Below are 2384 nucleotides of genomic sequence, written 5' to 3'. Positions count from 1 at the left end.
AAAAGTTGTATTTTTTTCTTCTTAGAATTTGTGAAATTTTAGTAAGTTATTATTACGATTTTATCCATTGGTGGGTAATAATAGACAAGAGCAATTGTTTGAATTTCCATTATAGTTACAAATGTGTAATTTAATATTCTAATTATGCTAATAAAACAGTTATTTTAATATACTTTATAGTCATATTTTGATAATTACTGTAAAAATAAATTATTTAATGTGTATTAAATATAAATGAGATTTCCCAATAATGTTTTACACCATTCCAAAAGCGCATGTATTATTGGTATTCATATTTTATCTTATCTCCTTAAAATTAAAAATATTTAATCATTCTTTTTGTAGTGTTGGAACCTCAAAATATCACATTCATTCTCAAATTTGTGCTCAATGAAGTATATATTTTTAAAGATTAAGATACTTTATTAGTCATGATAGCTCATTTAATTAAAATTATTAATATTTTCATTTTAATACTATGATAAAAAAAATTGAATACGTAAGGGGAATAAACTAATAAACTAAATTTAAGATCTCAATAAATGAAATTGATTACATTTTAATTGACATTAATTTATTAATATTTAAGTTATTTTAGATATATGACTACAAGTACAATAAATATTAATTAACAAAATTACTCAAAAATAAATAAAAAAATTTATAATAGCTTTTGTATTTTTGAATATATGATAAAAACATGTTTTTAAATTTTGATAAATAATTTTCAATTAGATTAAATATAGGGAGTCCCATAATGCTGAAAATAGAAGAAGTTTTACGATGATAATTAGAAAATTGATTTTGGCTTCATGAAACATTCATAACACATTATTACTTAAGATTTTCGAAATATTTTAAGTATATTTTATGATTTTCATTTTAATTGTTTTGGAGAAAAAAATTTGTTTTTTTCAATTGTCGTTCATAAAATTCATTCCAACATTATTATTCATTTGTAAATAATGCATATTTATTTATTAGCACAACAAACAAAAATAGATATATCATTTGTAAATAATGCATTTTTAATTGGTTCAAATTGATTTTTAATTATTATTTAATCAAGAATACTCATATTTAATTTTACGGGATATATTTAAAATATTAATTAATTCAATTGTAAAAACCGGAATAAGTTACAAATACAATTATTTTTGTGAAGCGGGGAATAAGTTCTAAATATTTTTAGCAATGGAAATAAGTCAACTCCTAATACAATTATTTTTGTGAAACGGGAATAAGTTACAAATATTTTTATAAACAGAAAAAAAGTTATAAATATTTTTAAATGTTCATACAATTATTTGTATAAACGAAATTAAGTTATAAATATTTTTACTTATCACATTCCATTTTTCAAAAAAAAATTCTTTTAAGTTTTTCAACAATTGTTATTTGTTCAAGATTTGTCATAGATTCAATATAAAACTTAACTGTCTTTAAATTTATTTTCTATTAGATGATAAAATCATTTAATATCAATAGTATCCATAAATTTACAATACAGAAAAATTTAAAAGTTATAGGCATGCCCGACGAGCCGAACCAATTTTTTTGACGGGCCGACAAAATATTTACTTAAATTGAACAATATTAGAGATCATATGTTTAATGACTTCTCAATTACTATAACATGTGTTTTTTAACCGATATTAGAGATCATGTTCAATTTATTAAATCTAATCATATTATTAAACCAATATATTTTTTTGGGTGTATAATATATTTTATTTTATAATATTTGTTAAAAGAAATTGTAAAATTAAAAATTATAAGTAATTATAAAAATTCTAGCCATGTCTGACGGGCCAAACCTGTTTTTCACCATATATTTAGTTTAATAGCAATTACCAATTCTATATACTCATAACAACTACTACAACTTGATAAATTAAATCAATATTTGTATGACTTCGTATAAATTAATATCTTTTTTTACTATAACTATATAATATTTATTTAATATTTATTTCGACTTTACGTGACCCGTGCGAACGCACGGGTCCATTGCTAGTTGCTTTAAAACCAGCTTACTATCACCACACGCGCGTTGACTCAGTGGTGTTTGTTTTGAGTGTGTAACCTAGAGGGCGGTGGGTTCAAATCCTCCAAGGGCCAAAACTATTTTTTTTAACACTCATTTTCTTTCATTTTTCTCACAAACTTCACACAATTAATTCACCTATCAAATTAAGTCATTTTCACTTCATTTTTCACACACTTGTTATTTAGCATATCTATTTTGTGAATAATCAAAAAAATCATAAAAATATTATTTATTTCTTATATTTTTATTAGGTTTAAAATAGTTTGTTTTAAGTGTTTTCTTAAATACTTTAAATGCATATATTCATTTTGTTTTAACCTAATTATTTTTGTGA

The sequence above is a fragment of the Vicia villosa genome, linkage group LG2 (genome assembly GCF_029867415.1).
Source record: "Vicia villosa cultivar HV-30 ecotype Madison, WI linkage group LG2, Vvil1.0, whole genome shotgun sequence".
In the NCBI taxonomy this organism is placed as follows: Eukaryota; Viridiplantae; Streptophyta; class Magnoliopsida; order Fabales; family Fabaceae; genus Vicia; species Vicia villosa.
Note: the sequence above shows the minus strand (reverse complement) of the source record.